The sequence below is a fragment of the Schistocerca serialis genome, chromosome 1 (assembly GCF_023864345.2).
Source record: "Schistocerca serialis cubense isolate TAMUIC-IGC-003099 chromosome 1, iqSchSeri2.2, whole genome shotgun sequence".
NCBI classification, from domain to species: Eukaryota; Metazoa; Arthropoda; class Insecta; order Orthoptera; family Acrididae; genus Schistocerca; species Schistocerca serialis.
The window spans coordinates 179,290,994-179,309,467 of NC_064638.1; the positions used below are offsets into that span (position 1 = coordinate 179,290,994).

The 18,474-nt window shown below is 44.3% G+C and overlaps 1 protein-coding gene across 1 annotated transcript in view; it reads left to right on the forward strand.

Moving 5' to 3' along the window:
• The window catches only part of LOC126458427 (uncharacterized), a 255,352-nt gene that overhangs the window by 88,497 nt on the left and 148,381 nt on the right, over positions 1-18,474 (forward strand). The window lies entirely within an intron of this gene.

Consider the following 18,474-nt stretch of genomic DNA (forward strand, 5'->3'; position numbering starts at 1 on the left):
TAAGCAGCACATTGTCTTGGTGGAGAGGTATTTCAGAAATATCAGGTGTGTCCGATGATACTATTTCGTATAGAGCTGTTGCAGCTCATGTTGTGCATTAACGACTTAGTTGGTAGTATTAGTTTTCAGTCTCCGGTTTTTCGGGTATTGCACACTTGCTATGGTAATTTATAAGTTAAAAAATGCCGTGATGTCCAGATAGACAACGCCAAAACATGAACCTGACAAAGAGTGTCCACAGGTGCGTCTTCATGCATATAAATGCACAATCAGATGAAAATAAAATCATGGGACAGCGATGTGCAAATATCCATATAGTGACAGCATCGCGTGCACCAGGCATGAAAGGGTAGTGACTGGCGGAGGAGGCATTAATACTCAGGTGTTACACGTGGAAACCTTTCCAACGTTGTTGCGGCAGCACGACGGGAATTAACATACTTTGATCGCGGAATGCTACTTTGAGTGAGACGTATCGTTAGGGATATATATATTCTGGGGCCCACACTTTCAAAAGATTAGATTAGATTAGATTAATACTAGTTCCATGGATCATGAATACGATATTTCGTAATGATGTGGAACGAGTCAAATTTTCCAATACATGACATAATTAAGTTAATTTAACAACATACTTAAGTTAATATAACAACTTTTTTTAAAAAAAAAGAGCACTTGCTCGCGAAAGGCAAAGGCCCCGAGTTCGAGTCTCGGTCGGGCACACAGTTTTAATCTGCCAGGAAGTTTCATATCAGCGCACACTCCGCTGCAGAGTGAAAATCTCATTCTGGGAACTTTTTTTATTTTTTTGTGGTTTTTAAAAAATTTTTTATAATTTTTTTCTTAATTTATATCTAAAAATTTCTCTATGGAGTAGAAGGAGTTGTCATTCAGAAATTCTTTTAATTTCTTCTTAAATACTTGTTGGTTATCTGTCAGACTTTTGATATTATTTGGTAAGTGACCAAAGACTTTAGTGGCAGTATAATTCACCGCTTTCTGTGCCAAAGTTAGATTTAATCTTGAATAGTGAAGATCATCCTTTCTCCTAGTATTGTAGTTATGCACACTGCTATTACTTTTGAATTGGGCTTGGTTGTTAATAACAAATTTCATGAGAGAGTATATATACTGAGAAGCTACTGTGAATATCCCAAGATCCTTAAATAAATGTCTGCAGGATGATCTTTGGTGGACTCCAGCTATTAATCTGATTACACGCTTTTGTGCAATAAATACTTTATTCCTCAGTGATGAATTACCCCAAAATATGATACCATATGAAAGCAATGAGTGAAAATATGCGTAGTAAGCTAATTTACTAAGATGTTTATCACCAAAATTTGCAATGACCCTTATTGCATAAGTAGCTGAACTCAAACGTTTCAGCAGATCATCAATGTGTTTCTTCCAATTTAATCTCTCATCATTGTGCCGAGAGCACCAAATTTCATGTATTATGCAATTCAAATGGTTCAAATGGCTCTGAGCACTACGGGATTTAACATCTGAGGTCATCAGTCCCCTAGAACTTAGAACTACTTAAACTTAACTAACCTAAGGACATCACACACATCCATGCCCGAGGAAGGATTCGAACCTGCGAGCGTAGCGGTCGCGCGGTTCTAGACTGAAGCGCCTAGAACCGCTCGGCCACTACGGCCGGCTAACAATGCAGTGGCCAACAACCGAGAGCAGTGGCGCTTGCATAGAGTTGTGAGCACTAACAAACAAGCAACACTGCGTGAAATAACCGCAGGAATCAATGTGGAACATATCCGTTAGGACAGTGCGGCGAAATATGGCGTTGATGGGCTACGGCGGCAGACGATCGACGCGAGAGGCTTTGCTAACAGCACGACATCGCCTGCAGTGCCTCTACTGGGCTCGTGGTCATTTTGGTTGGACCCTAGACGACTGGAAAACCGTAGCCTGGTTGGCAATTCCCGATCTGAGTTGGCAAGAGTTAATGGTGGGGTTCGAGTGTGGCGTAGACCCTACGAAGCCATGGACCCAAATTGTCAACAAGGCACTGTGGAGCTTGTGATGGCTCCGTAATGGTGGACGCTATGTTTACATGGATCTTTGACTGAACATGATTATGTTCGGATACTTGGAGACAATTTTTTGCCATTCATGGGCATCATGTTCCCAAACAATGATGGAATTTTTATAGATGACAGTGGAGCATGTCACTGGACCACACTTGTTGGCGACTGATCTGAAGAACATTCTGGACCGTTCGAGAAAATGATTCCGCCACACAACTGGCTCGACATGAAGGCTGTCGAACTGTTATGACATATACGAGAGAGGTCAGTTCGTGCACGACATCCTGCACCTTTCGCGATTACGGACGGCTATTGAGGTAGCGTGGCTCGATATTTCTGCAGGGGATTTCCAACGACTTGTTGAGACCACGCCACTTCCAGTTGCTGCAGCACGCTAGGAAAAAGGATGGCCGACACAGTAGTAGGAAGCGTCGTGACTTTTGTCAACTCAGTGTAAAGTTGCGAACTTCCGGAAATTCACGTCGTCCAGTAGGACCACCGACCGACGATCCACGAAGACCGTCTCCGGCTCAAGTGATGCGTCGACAACGGTCAGGCGAGCCATGGACATCCAGGCCTCACTGCTGCCCCAACCCCACTGAACTAGTGCCATGCTCCAACTCCACGACTGGCAGGTCCGAACTGCCCTCCTGGCAGCTTCCAACTGACTCCACGACAGACGACAACCGAGCAGTAATAGCAGTGCAGCAAAGATAACACATGAGTGCTATATCGATAGGCGCTACTGCTGTCGCTCAGTGACAACAGAAATTGAAACTAACTTAACGAGGTGGCAACGCGAAAAAAAAAAGAAAAAACAGGATGTAAAATAAGAGATGGCACGAGCGCGAACCATGCACGGCTCAGTTATACAACAGTAGTGGTGGTGGCAGTGGTGGTGGTGGTAGGTGGAAAAGGATGATGGCTGACGCCAGCGGAGAAACTGCTCTGGTTTGTGAACACAGATTGCGGAATTCATCCCAGTAGTTGCATCTTTCACTTCTCCATCAGTGGTGAGCTGCATACTTATTATTTAATTTTCCTTCTCCATTGCCGGCCGGGATGGCCGAGCGGTTCTAGGCGCTACAGTCTGGAACCGCGCGACCACTACGGTCGCAGGTTCGAATCCTGCCTCGGGCATGGATGTGTGTGATGTCCTTGGGTTTAAGTAGTTCTAAGTTCTAGAGGACTGATGACCTTAGATGATAAGTCCCATAGTGCTCAGAGCCATTTGAACCATTTTTATAATAATCTGCGTTTTCGGAAAAACCTGGAGTTCCGTGTGTAGCTAGTGGAAAGCTTCCCCCAACAAACACATCACATTCTTATGCTGACATCTGATTCAGGGTGTCGATGAATCAGTAATTTAAACGGGAGGAAGGGGAGGGGGGGGGGTGGACGAGGACTTTGGAAATGCAGAAACGAATATTCGTAATTTGGCTCTGGAAGACTAGTGTGTGACAACAATATGGAGATAACTGCATGAATATACATGATGTGCAGGACTGAAACATTGATAGCCCCCCAGCGCGGGCGACAGCCGCCGAACAAAAATGCAGCTGGCGCGCCGCCGCTCCAGAGCAATTATCAATTCCAGGGCCGTCCGGCGGAACCTCGCGGCGTGACACGCACGTCAAACGGCCACAGCTTCCGCATGCAGGCGGCGAATCGACGACTGGAACGTTCGTTCGTGAATGCGTGGTCGTCCTCCTGCAACAGCGCTCGAATGTTTACATAACCGCCCGCTCCAGGAATAATTTACACCAATTAATTGTGCGTCACCTCCTCATCTTTTTTATTTTTTCTTGGTCATCTGCTAAAAAAACGAATAATGTGTAGAATTAAAAACATCCGATACACTCTCCATTGAATTCGAAACTATAAAATTTAACAGAAATATAGCGAACAGTTTAGAAAGGGCGACGTCCCAAAATACTTTCAGAATAGCAGAGAAAGGCCACGTGATGCACTATATGTAGTGCTCACTTTGTTCCTCAAGGTACTCTAAACGGTCCCTTAAATTTTGTAGTTACTTCTCAGTACTCCCTATACAGCCTGTTTCCGTAAGAGTTTGCTAAAATTTAACCGGATATAGAGGATGCTCCACTGAACAATCTGAGATAGGAAACGTGGTCCCGGAGAAGCCAGCTTAAGAAGATAATCTACATCTACATCTACATGATACGCCGCAAGCCACCTAATGGTGTATGGCGAGGGTACTTTCGGTACCACTATCTGATTCTTCCAACCCTGTTCCACTCGTGTATACTGCGAGGGAAGAATGATTGTCGGTAAGCCTCTGTATTGGCTCTAATTTCTCGAATTTTCCACTCTTCGTCAATACGCGAGATGTATGTGGGAGGAAGTAATATGTTGTCTGACTCCTCCTAGAAATTGATGACCCGAACTTTCAATAGTAGCTCTCTCCGTGATGCCCAACGACTCTCTTGTAACGTCTGCTAGTTGAGTTTGTTTAGCATCTCCATAACGCTCTCTCGCGAGCTAAACAATGTTAAGTCCCATAGTCCTTGGAGCCATTTGAACCATTTTGAGGGCAGAGAAGCTAGTGATGTTAGACGCTGGGTTTGTAGTGAAGTCCACGTTCTAACACATCTCAAAGTGTCCTATTGGGTTCAGGTAAAGACTGGGGGGCAGCCTGTCCATTTCTAGAATGTTAATGTTACTGTCCGCAAACCATCGCCTCACTGATGCTACTTTATGACAGGCTGTTCTGTCATGCTGATTCAAACGATCATCATTTTCCAACAGTTCCTCTACTGTGCACAATACACAATTTTGTAAAATATTTTCATATCCTTCCGCTATTATAATTTTCCTGTTTTTAGGCTTAGGTTTAGAATGCAGACAGAGAGACACCGAATGGAACACCTATGGCTCCAAAAATCCTTCAGTGTCTACGGTGGCAAAATCTTTTCGAAAGATCTCCCAAAAACGCAAAGAACTATAAGCTATGTTGGTGATGTGATGCTCTCGTGGCCATCAAGATTCCCAGAGACGTCCTCGATAGAACAAGTGTGGGGTCAGCTCGGACGTCAGTTCTGTTCCAGCGGCAGTATGCAGGATGTCAGGGACCAGTTACCAATAGTCGTAGGCCAGCTTGCCTCAGGAGTGGTTACAACACCTTTAAGGCATGCTTCTCGACTGAATCGGTACATACATTCGCGCCAAAGGCGATGCAACGTCTTGATAAATTGGTCGATGCTGTCAAGTTCATTGTAAATCTGATGCGATCTTGTAATCATTGAAATATCACATACCATCTCGAACCTTAAAGTGGCATTTCGTTTCCTCCTGCCCTTTTGGGCGCTCCACTCTTTTTGTCAGGCAGTGTAAATGTATTACCAGTGAAACGAACGGTATCCGCAGAAAGCTAAGCCACGAGCGACGAACATGATTAACACCGAGCGCAATGGCCTGTACCCACTGCACAATGATGAAAGCAGTGGAATTCAACCATAATTACGGATTATGCGAACTATGATATCCATATGTGCTCTTTGCTGGGCGAAAACACCTACCGGGAGCTCGAAGCAACCCGCAGATTATTAAGCACTCATAGCTGAAAGGAACTGTGGTCAAGAATATTCTCCTTAAGGCTCCATGATCATCTACCATATATGCTGTCTGAGATCCACAAGGAGTGATGTCCTTCCGCCTCACTGTACACACCATTGGCTCACAAACATAGGGAACTTCAAATGGCTCAAATGGCTCTGAGCACTATGGGACTTAACATCTATGGTCAGCAGTCCCCTAGAACTTAGAACTACTTAAACCTAACTAACTTAAGGACAGCATACAACACCCAGTCATCACGAGGCAGAGAAAATCCCTGACCCCGCCGGGAATCGAACCCGGGAACCCGGGCGCGGAAGCGAGGACGCTACCGCACGACCACGAGCTGCGGACCATAGGGAGCTGGCACAGTACTTGGCCAACGTCCTCGCTCCACATATGGCTCACTGTGCGCATCATTTTAAGAATTCAGACGATTTTATCAGTCGAATTACCTGTCCTCTACTTCGTGAGGGTTACATGTTTTGATTTGGTGACGCTGTTTACGAATGTGCCTGTCGGAAACCCTTTGAACCTACTACCCCAGTTCTCTGAAAATGCCGTGGTCGGTCTATTTAGGCACACTTTTAAGTCATCTTATTTTTTGTACGACTGCCAGTATTACAATTAAACTGATGACATTGTGATGGGAAGCTCGTTAGTTCCAGCAGTTGCAAACCTCTTCACAGAAAACTAGCTGTGTACACGGCATTGCCTCGCTATGTCTTTATTCCAACGGTCTATTAGTCCACTCTCCCACACTCCACTATATGTCCATCTCCTCCAATTTGCTTTCTCTGCCCATTTCCTCCTTCCTCTCTCTCTGTGCATCTCGCCTCTCCCTCTCTCTCTCTCTCGCTGTCCAGCTATTCCTCCCCTCGTTTCTGACGTCTCCTCCTCTTTGCTTTCTCTGTCCTGCCTTTCTCTGTCCATCTGCTTCGGCCCTGCTCTCATCTGTCCATCTCCTTATCACCTTTATGTGTGTTTATCTCCTTCTTCCCCCACTCTGTCTATCCATCTCCTCCTCCCCCTTTTTCTCTGTGAGTTATCATCCCTCCCTCTAACAGAAGGCTTCTGGTTCTTGCCGCACAGTATTTCTTTCCAAAATGGTAAGTAATATATGTAGAAAGTTTGGTTGAAATGGATGCAGGGTGTAGGACAAGTTTTTCACTCGTGGATTTGCCTGCATGCGCACATGTCACACATGTTTTACATATATTTAATATGCTTCATATATATTTTACACATATTTGTACACATATTTCACCTGTATCGCTATCGAATTTCACTCTGCAGCTTCGTTTTCATGTAGCTGAACGTTAACTATGTCATAGCTCCTCAACACTGTGTTCTACAATAATATAATTTTGGGAATACATTCATTTCTATATGTGAATATTTTCGGCAAAATGTGTTGTGAATACAGTTAATAGTAATGAAGTAATAAATTAAAACGTTATGCTCCATGCGACAGGTTTATTGCATAAACAGTGAAACAGCGATAAAAATTTTTTATTGCATCATTTTGTGGTAGATGACAGCAGGAAAAAAATCTTTAAATGTTCGAAATTATGTGTGAAGTTTGTTGCATGTCACAAAGTGCTCTCATTTTCAAATACTAGTTGGAAACAGGCTGGCTACTTGCGCATTGTGAGCTGCGCTTCGTCTTCGCCTCCTACCCCCCCCCCTTCCCCTACCCCCTCTACCACCCCCCAACCCCTTTGCGAGATACGTGGTTCCTACTCCACATCGATTTTTTCCAGACCGAACGTGATATGTGTACCAAGTTTATTGAAATCAGTCCAGTGGTTTAGGAAGAGATTTGTAACAAACATGGCTCCACTTTTATAATACCGGTACTCGAAAGTATGATTTCGAGGATATTGCATTAGAGTCCCATTAAAGCCTAGTTTCTCCTGTCGGTACATCGAAAATACGTACGTACATCTTCATATTTTGGCAGTGCAATTATTGTTCCATAAAATTACTGGCGTACAGCCGCACAAATTTGGCTTCTCGGATTTTGGTACGATGCAAAGATGATGACACTTTGGGACATGCTGTATATCGGAAACCGACGAATACGGATTTATATTTACGTGCAAAGAGATGCCACCATCCTTCGTAGACAATGAATGCTCTCAGATCTCTGGTTTACAGAGCACACGTCACTGCTGACGAGCGTCTACATCACGGAAGAGTTTTTGAAGCCAACAGGTATCCTCCACAGCAGATACATAAGGCACTACAAATGAAGCCAGCAGTGGGCATAAGGAATGCACAAGAAGAAATGGAAAGATTTAAATCCATGGCTTTTCAACCATGCGTGGGAAGACTATCGTCAAAAATAGAACGGACCCTTAGCAAACGCAGAGTGAAAGTGATTTTTCGCCCTCCACCAAATACAGCAGCACTCCTGGATTCTGTTAAAGATGATTTGGTGCTTCGGATGCCTTGGGTTTACAATATCCCCTGCAAGTGTGGCCCGTCCATACATCGGACAGGCGACATGTACAGTCCAGGAGAGAACCACAGAGCACCGCAGGTACACGCGGCTCTTACAACTTAATACACTAGCGGTGGCAGAGCGCTGTATTGACACTGGGCACTCTATGATGTACGACAACGTCGACATTTTAGCCTCGACTTCATCTTTCTAGGACTCAGCAGTCGGCGCTTCCTGTAATAAAGCTCGCAGTGATACATCGATGTCACCGTGTGAATCGGCCGCGCAGCCATTGATCTAATTCCATGCATATGTCATACCTCTCTGCCGCCGATCACCGTCTCTGGCGCCTTATGTATCTATAGCCGCATGCACAGTGGCGCGGTCGGCGGGTTTAAAAGAACGGAGCAAGAGCTGTAGCGTCACTCACCTGGCTCAATCTGAAGATGGCTGGACAGTATACAGCCGAAATATCAGAGAAGAAGTCAAATTTATGCGGCTGCACACCCGAAATTTTGTGGAACAGTAACGGAACAATACGTACGTAATTTGCCCGCATGGGAAACGTTGCCGAATTCTTGAAACATCCCAACAACATTCTTAGTAACGTACAGTTCACTGTGGATGTAGAAAATGTAGATGCGTGCTCTTTCTCAATGTCTTCGATCGATGAAAACAAAATAGATGCTTTAGCCACAGTATACACAAACAACTTACACACAGCGATCTGTAATTGCACGCCATCAGCCATTTTTGCCCAACACAAGAGCGTATTGTGATGCAAACGTTGGTACATCGTGCAAAAACGATATCAGACACAGGTAACCTACGCAGTAGGACCACCGATGAAGATCACAAAAAGGATTTTGTATTTTTATCCATCTTCAGGCTTCGATCGAAAATCCAACAACTACTGAGACCACTTAAAGATACGGCAGGTCTTAGTACACGTAGAGTTTACAAAATACCATGCCAGTGTGGCCACTCTCACGTCGGATAAATAGTGTGCACTAACTCAGGAAGGAGCATGCGAGTTTTCATCGCCTTTTTACCCGGAAACTCTGCTTTAACTGGGCATGCTCTACAAAACGGTCACCGGATCAAATTTATTGACACCTCTGTCGTGGCTTTCACTAACGGCTTCAGGGACAGTGCAATTACAGGATCCATTGAAATAAAAATCACTGACTACACTCTCAATAGTGACGGTGTCCTACAGCCCACGGTGACGTGGGATCCGGCGACCGACAGGGTGAAGCAGTGCATCGAACGCGGACTGAAAGTACCTGCGGCGGTAACACGTGCACCAGTGACGTCATAGCTGGCAGCTACAGTATGTAAGGGAATACCAGCAGACCACTAGCATCATTTCAGGGAGTGCTAGGTCGAAAGCTTTTGGCATTTTAAACTCTTGACATGGCTGGAAGTAATCTAGCAATTCACTACAGTGCTCAGTACTAAGTGAGGAGTGCAGGAATATACCATAGTCTTCTACGTATTGTCTCCGTTAAGAGCAAATAAGGTTAGATTAATTACTTCACCAGTCATCCTTCACGCGTTCCCTACGCGAATATAGCGGAAAATAAAAAATAATTGCAGTCTAAAATTGCAAATGTTATCATTTCAAAAACTTTATTGGACTGTGGTACTTGCCCGAAGAAAAGGAACGAGAAGGAACCCTTATACACTATGTCATCGACAGTATCCGGACATCCCAAAAACTTACGTTTTTCATATTAGGTGCATTGTGTTGCCGCCTACTGCCAGGTACTCCATATTAGCTTCCTCCGTAGTCATTAGACATCGTGAGAGTGCAGAATGTGGCGCTCCGCGGAAATCACGCACTTCGAACGTGGTCAGGTGATTGGGTGTCACTTGTGTCGTACGTCTGTACGCGAGATTTCCACACTCCTAAAAATCCATAGGTCCACTGTTTCCGATGTCGTAGTGAAGTGGTAACGTGAAGGAGCACGTACAGCACAAAAGCGTACAGGCTGACATCATCTGTTGACTGACAGAGACCGCCGACAGTTGAAGATGGTCGTAATGTATAACAAGCAGACATCTATCCAGACCATCACACAGGAATTCCAAACCGTATCAGGTTCCACTGCAAGTACTATGACAGATAGGCGGGAGGTGAGAAAACTTGGATTTCATGTTCGAGCGGCTGCTCATAAGCCGCACATCACACCGGTAAATGCCAAACGACTCATCGTTTGGTGTAAGGAGCCTAAACATTGGACGATTGAACATGTGGGAAAACGTTGTGTGGAGTGACGAATCACGGTACACAATGTGGTGATCTGATGGCAGGGTGATGGCGAATGCCCCACGAACGTGGTCTGCCACCGTGTGTAATATCAACAATAAATTCGGAGGCGGTGGTGTTGTGGTGTGGTCGTGTTTTTCATGGAGAGGGCTTGCACCGCTTGTTGTTCTGCGTGGCACTATCGCAGCACAAGCCTACAATGATGTTTTAAGCACCTTCTTGCTTCCCACTGTTCAGTTCTGGGATTACGATTGCATCTTTCAATACGATAGAGCACCTGTTCGTAATGCACGATCTGTGGTGAAGTGGTTACACAAAAATAGCGTCCCCGTAACTGACTAGTCTGCACAGAGTCCTGACCTGAATCCTATAGAACACCTGTGAGATGTTTTGGAACGGCGACTTCGTGCCAGGCCTCACCGATCGACTTCGATACCTCTCCTCAGTGCAGCACTCAGTGAAGAATGGGCTGCCATTCCCCAAGAAACCTTCCAGCACCTAATTGAACTCATTCCTGCGAGAGTGGAAGCTGTCATCAAGGCAAAGGGTGGACCAGCATTATATTGAATTCGAGCATTACCGATGGAGGGCGCCGCGCATGTATAAATCATTTTCAGCCAGGTGTCCGGATACTTTTGATCACATAGTGTATGTGGTTGAATATGAAGTATCCAGTGTTCATTTGTTTGAATTTATATATCTCGTTTCCACTCTTTAAAATTCTCTTCATCAAGCGTAGATACGAGTAAAGTAGTAGACTATTTCAGAGATCACTAAATTCAATTTAAAATAATTCTGTTAAATCAATAATACTGGAAAAGGGATTTCCGTGGACACATTCCATGACTCTTTAACGTAATATTGCAAAAACATACTCTACATGTAACCAGCCACACGTTACAATACATTAATCCAGTACGCTTCATGTTTTATAACTTCATTTTCAGATGAACGTTTGTTTCTTTGCCCTTATTTAACGGATATACACGGGATGAATGTTCCTGAAGTAACCACTAATTAAAATGCTTCTAAAAGTAACCTGTCATTTGACTCACAAAGCCGGCCACGGTGGCCGTGCGGTTCTAGGCGCTCCAGTCCGGAGCCGCACTGTTGCTACGGTCGCAGGTTCGAATCCTGCCTCGGGCATGGGTGTATGTGATGTCCTTAGGTTAGTTAGGTTTAAGTAGTTCTAAGTTCTAGGTGACTGATGACCACAGCAGTTGAGTCCCATAGTGCTCAGAGCCATTTGAACCATTTGAACCATTTTGACTCACAAAAATAATTACTTCAGGCAAAGTTTACTGAAGTAGCGATTTAATATCGGCAGGATAATTTATATACAGAATAATATTATCACATTTGCACTTTTAATAATTCCAGTCAGAGATTATATTGTCAAAATCCAGTTCTGAACAATATGTAGGTACGGAGATAAACCAGGCAAATAAGAAGAGTCGTAGTAATTCCATCTACATCTTCAAGATTACTCTGCAGTTCAGACCCAAGTGTTTGGTGAGGGTTCAAAGAACCACCTTCGGACTGTTTCTCGAACCATTCCAGTCTCGAATACCAAGTGGGAAAACTGAAAGCCTATATCTTTCCGTTCGAGCTCTGATTGCTCTTATTTCATTACAATAGCCGTTTCTCCTTTACAAATGGGAGTCAATAATATATTTGTTTTAATGATTGCCACGCCAGTTCGCTTGCCATATCTGCGACACTTTTTTCCGTTTCGCGCTAATACAAAAGGCGTTGGCATTGAACTTTTTCTATGTCCTGTGTCAATCCTATCCGGTAAGCATCCCATACGGCGCAGGAATACTTCAGGAGAGAATAACAGGCGCAGTGTGAGTTGTTGCATCTTCTAAGTGCTCTGCCAATAAAACGCAGTCTTTGGTTAATTTTCCCACTTATTATTGTTTAGGGTCAATTTCCACTTTTCCCAACAGCTAGATATCTTATCTAAATAATTTTGTAGTTCATTTTCACCTTGTGATGAATTTAATAGATGGCAAATCATCTGCAGACAAGATAATAGGGCTACTCAGAATGTCGGCTAAATCGTTTATATAGATTAAGAACGGCAGACGTACTGCAATAACATCTTGCGAAACGCCAGATATCACTACGGTAGCTCTAGATGACTTCCCGCCAATTTCTACGAATTATGACCTTTCTGACAGGAAATCACACATCCAGAATTACTTGGGACTGAATCTGATTTGAATCTACGTGTGGGGAAAGGTGTCAACGGCATTATGGAAACGTAGAAATATGGAAAAACTTAAGATCTTGTGCCGGTTGACATGGTGTTTTGAGACAGTTAAAGGCAAACAAGTGGGCATACTTCCGTCACCCACCCCTCCCAAAAATACAGCACCCCTATTATTGTATTAAGTCTCGTGGAAAGAAACTGTGGTCGGTTACAGAATTTCCGGTTTCTATATGTTTCGGGCATCGTGGAATACAAAATTTGTGAGACTGCCGTACACATTTCAGCCTTCTACACTTTCATATGGCTATATAATTATAGGGCGGTTCTTGGGTTTAAAAAGTCTCTTGAAATTATCTGCCGCGAGCCGAGTTACTTTATTTATTTTACTTTTGTCTACCCATCGTTTGTGTCGTGCTGGTTCCTCGGACCTCTGGATTCCAAGCGCGATGCGTCTGACAGCGACTGAAAAGTTACAGGGTCTTTCGATACACAATCGATGGTGTGGAACCACTGCCAAAGGAAACAAAAGACGAGAACGCCGGGTATGGAGTGGTAGGCGTGAGGAGAGAATCCATCTGCACAATACGTACTCGAGAGCAGAGCACAGGAGAGCAGAAGAGAGACAGAGACAGGGAGAGGGGGGGGGGGGGGGGAGGCTGAGAGAAAGAGGAAGAGGAGATCGTTATTCGTACTTGTTAATGTCTACAGCAGCGCTATACCACTGTGGAGCGGGTAGCTGCTTCACGTCCTTATGGTGAAAGACGGGCCTTCATCGATTTTGATCCTGTAGTCTTCAATCTCGAATCACACAGAACGACACAGGCGCAACACTTCACTTAATAAGAATTCTTTGCAATCCTCCACATTATTAAATTAAATATGATTCAGAGGCAAAGGAAAACCAAGTCCATTAAGACATTAACAAAGGGCAAAAACTGTTATGCTGTGGTACGACATCATGAAACTGGAACTTTTTCTCGTTCGTATGTTTGTGCTTTTGATACCATGCATCATCATTGTTATCATCATCACTCATTTCACATTCACAGTTGGATAACTGCTTCCTCTAGACTTTTCACTTCATTTCAGACCTCAGCTTTGCACATATATGCCGCTTCTGCATGTTTTCTAACGGCAACCGCTAACATTCCATTAGATCGTCTCATCGTTTCTTCGTATCCCTTTGATTCCAGCAACATGCTTCCTTGGTCCACCTATCATCTATTCACATGACTATAATACTGACAAGCTCAATCACATTGCATGTCCCATTGTCATAAATAAAATCTTGCAATACACACAGACAGAAAAATTTGTTTCAGGCGTATTCGAATCTTTATTATGAAGAGTCTGTTTAGTTTGTAACGAGCACAGATAGACTTTTTTTTATTCTTCTATTTCTTTCTTATGCTGACCATCAGGTTGTTGGCCTCATGTGCCCCCCACGTAAAAACTCACGAATTGGTTGTGCGTCTTCGCTGTTAAGTTATAACGTTTTATTTTCAAAATGCCTATTGTACGTTATTTTCGGATTCTTATAGTTTGTTTTATGTCCACTTTAAAAGTTGCTCTATTAAATTGTTCCATTAGCTTTTTAACTTTATCTGAGACAACAGAAGAGTTTCATTAGCAAAGTGCTGACGAAAGTGCTTGAGGTATGTTTCATCTGCACCTATTCATTCTTCGCTTACCCAGCATAATAACTAATTATAGCTTTCAGGGAACTAGTATTGGTAGTAAAGAATTTTGTCTTACTTCAGTTTCAAATCTAAATTTCCAACCTTTCCGTAATTTCTAATTCAACCTATACAACTGGTGTGCTACATTCTTCAGTATACTGACACAGGTCGAATCACACGTTTCCGAAGCCGAGATCTCTAAATCACCCTTCTGTACTCGACTAGGAAGTAACAGACTCAAATCCCGGGAAGAAAGAAATTTTCATCCCGCCAGGCGTAAAGTTCCTGAGTGCCACAGTTTCTGCCAAGGTCATGGATTAAACTCCAAACCTCTCCGCAGTATCCTATCTCACGAAGTCAGGTCACGTGACACTGCTGATGGTATTCCGTCCGTCGGGTGGGGACGTAAAGCTCGGCGGACCCTTTGGTGCTCTTCGACAGAAGACCAGGTTTCACCCTCTCCCTTCCGTCATCATTATCCTCACGCAACACAAACACGGCTCCACGCTATACAGGTATCAATTAAAGTCACATACACTGAAGAGATACACCCAAGAAAGTATACTCTCAAATCTTGAGGAAAGGGACCATTGTGCGCGAGGGACGAAAACCCTTTCCATTAGGCGGCTGAGCCTACCCCTTGGAATCTGCCTGCCCACGATGACTCTTTCTTTTATCTCATTTATCAGCAATTACTTCGTCTACTCACAAATACCGCTATCAGACGTCTATTTCAACTTCAATGTCCTTACCTCACGCTCACAGTGAACGGTCACAGAAGATTGATATCCTTCACAATTTCTTTGCAGTTTACTTTCCCGTAGACAACGTGACTGACATTTATATACACTATATGAACGAAAGTATCCAGACACTTCCATGCAATGCGGATCTGACCACTAAATGTCGCGGGAAGGACAGCAGAATGACCTCGAACGTGGATTAGTCATTGGAAGTTGCCTCTGCAGTAGATCCATCAGGAATATTTCAGTCCTTCTGAGGCTGTCCAGGTCGGCTGTTGACGTGATTGTGAAGTGCAGGGTACTTCTTCACCTTCTTCTTCTCGCGTCTGGAACAAACATGCCGCCAGTAACTGCAGATATGAGGGAACAAAAACAGATAACTCAAGCCCGGACAAACCTCATGCAGGAGAGCATGTTGGAAAGTAATACCTCCGAACTTTTTTAAGTTTATTTTTCAAACGAAACAAACGTTGTTAACGTTCTGTACTTTTATTCTTTATCTCAATATATGTGTGACAACCATCTGCAGCTAGAGGGCTCCGCATAGCAGAGTGCACCATATTGGTAAAGTAACTATTGTCAGTGTGTGGGTGTTATGTTGACGAGTTGCGCAACAGATTGATCTGACAAGTACCCTTTGGCTCCTGAAAGAAGCAATTTCCACCCCACACTAATATAGAAGTCGGACAGACACTCCTAACGTACCAAAAGAAATGCCTGAAAACTTTCAGCAATAAATATCTTCTGGAGTCGTCCTTTGTAAGAAAAAGACATAAAAATATTCTATTTTCTTACGTAACTAGTGGGATACTTGGGTACTGGAGTATTGCTAGTTAGTGTAAGAAAAACATGAAACGAACGGAAAATATTATTAATTGCAAAATTTAAGAAAAATCAAATGAAACTTTTATTTATAAATCAAAGGCTAAAGGATGAAAACCTTGAGTAAAAATTACCTGGTCCTCCGGGTTGGGGTTGTGCAGTGGGCCAGCTCCTCGCTCACATAAAAATATAAAAATGCAAAAACACCTAATAATATGCCTCGGAAAAATTGGAACTTTGGACGACGAACTGGCGATGAGAAACAGAAAATGATGTTTGGATGCTGGAATGTGCAACGTATTTCCACTAAAATAAATTTACTACCTACATAACCTGACATGTTCAACACTGATGTTGTCGTACCCTCTGAAACAAAGAAGAAAAGCCAAGGAGAAAAATAACTGGATAATTATGTACATATCTGGAGTGGATTATCAAAAACAGGAGTCTCCATTATGATAAATAAATCATGGTAAAAAAGAATCACAATTTGGACTTTCATCAATCAACGTATTATACACTCCTGGAAATTGAAATAAGAACACCGTGAATTCATTGTCCCAGGAAGGGGAAACTTTATTGACACATTCCTGGGGTCAGATACATCACATGATCACACTGACAGAACCACAGGCACATAGACACAGGCAACAGAGCATGCACAATGTCGGCACTAGTACAGTGTATATCCACCTTTCGCAGCAATGCAGGCTGCTATTCTCCCATGGAGACGATCGTAGAGATGCTGGATGTAGTCCTGTGGAACGGCTTGCCATGCCATTTCCACCTGGCGCCTCAGTTGGACCAGCTTTCGTGCTGGACGTGCAGACCGCGTGAGACGACGCTTCATCCAGTCCCAAACATGCTCAATGGGGGACAGATCCGGAGATCTTGCTGGCCAGGGTAGTTCACTTACACCTTCTAGAGCACGTTGGGTGGCACGGGATACATGCGGACGTGCATTGTCCTATTGGAACAGCAAGTTCCCTTGCCGGTCTAGGAATGGTAGAACGATGGGTTCGATGACGGTTTGGATGTACCGTGCACTATTCAGTGTCCCCTCGACGATCACCAGTGGTGTACGGCCAGTGTAGGAGATCGCTCCCCACACCATGATGCCGGGTGTTGGCCCTGTGTGCCTCGGTCGTATGCAGTCCTGATTGTGGCGCTCACCTGCACGGCGCCAAACACGCATACGACCATCATTGGCACCAAGGCAGAAGCGACTCTCATCGCTGAAGACGACACGTCTCCATTCGTCCCTCCATTCACGCCTGTCGCGACACCACTGGAGGCGGGCTGCACGATGTTGGGGCGTGAGCGGAAGACGGCCTAACGGTGTGCGGGACCGTAGCCCAGCTTCATGGAGACGGTTGCGAATGGTCCTCGCCGATACCCCAGGAGCAACAGTGTCCCTAATTTGCTGGGAAGTGGCGGTGCGGTCCCCTACGGCACTGCGTAGAATCCTACGGTCTTGGCGTGCATCCGTGCGTCGCTGCGGTCCGGTCCCAGGTCGACGGGCACGTGCACCTACTGCCGACCACTGGCGACAACATCGATGTACTGTGGAGACCTCACGCACCACGTGTTGAGCAATTCGGCGGTACGTCCACCCGGCCTCCCGCATGCCCACTATACGCCCTCGCTCAAAGTCCGTCAACTGCACATACGGTTCACGTCCACGCTGTCGTGGCATGCTACCAGTGTTAAAGACTGCGATGGAGCTCCGTATGCCACGGCAAACTGGCTGACACTGACGGCGGCGGTGCACAAATGCTGCGCAGCTAGCGCCATTCGACGGCCAACACCGCGGTTCCTGGTGTGTCCGCTGTGCCGTGCGTGTGATCATTGCTTGTACAGCCCTCTCGCAGTGTCCGGAGCAAGTATGGTGGGTCTGACACACCGGTGTCAATGTGTTCTTTTTTCCATTTCCAGGAGTGTAACTGTTGAAATGAAATTATTTACCAGGAAAGTTGTGATTATTGGCGTATATGCACCCACGAACGAGACAAAAGATAAGGAGAAAGATACATTCCGGGCCATCCTCAGGGAGACTATTGAAAAAATCCCAAGAAAAAAGGAACTGATTATCATGGGAGACATGAATGGAGGGTAGGAATTAGATAATCCTGTAGAATAGTAGGAAAACATGGAGAGGACGAATATAATGACAATGGGGAACGATTGATTGGAATTTGTGAACAATTTGATCTAAAAATTACCAACACATTCCTCAAACATAAGGACATCCATAAATATGCTTGACAACAGAACACTAAAGAACTTCGTTCTATATTATCATTAGGCAGACAAGTAGTTTCAAGGCAGTAGACGTCAGATCTTATAGAGGAGCCCAGTGTGGATCAGACCACTATCTAGTAAAATCTTTGTGGCCATAGAAAAATGCAAGGAATGATACAAGTAACATAAATAAAACGAGTCAGACTGAGAAAGATGAAAATTTACCTTTTAATATTGACAGCCTAGAAGACGAAAGTATCAGATTACTCTTTGCGGCCAGGGTAGAAAGGAAACTGGTTGAATCATTTGAAGGAAGTACATAGGAAATATATGACTATATAAAAACTAATGTGATAATCATAGCAACAGAGGTGTTGGGTAAAAAAGATAGCAACCACAACCGTGGAGCAGAGTGGTGGTCAGAAGAAA